Source organism: Miniopterus schreibersii, assembly GCF_964146895.1.
Source record: "Miniopterus schreibersii genome assembly, chromosome: 6".
Taxonomy (NCBI): Eukaryota; Metazoa; Chordata; class Mammalia; order Chiroptera; family Miniopteridae; genus Miniopterus; species Miniopterus schreibersii.
Window position 1 is genome coordinate 3,049,969 of NC_138107.1, and position 392 is coordinate 3,050,360.

Genomic DNA, 392 nt, shown 5'->3' on the forward strand with positions numbered 1-392 from the left:
ACACATCTGTAAAATGGGAGTAGCGCCTGTCACTTCCAGACCCTGCTGTGCTGGGCACCCAGTGTCGGTAGCCCCTAGCTCCTCCCCAGTCCTGGGCTACAATGACCAATGTTATAGCTGAGCCTGAACTCAAGGGTATTTCGCTCTCTCTCCCTCTTTTCTTTACCCACAATTTTCAATATCCAAAAATTTGTGGATCCCTAAGACAATGCCCAGACTTAAGTCCATGTGGAATATACCCTGGTACATGTAAGGACATTTTTCAATAACTCTGAGATGCTCTGGGGAACTTTAACCTGCGAGATGGGAACTGCCATGCAAATTAGCTCAGCAAACACAAGGATGGCATTTTTCAAAAGAAAGTTTTATCAGGGACTCAAGAGGAGAGGCAA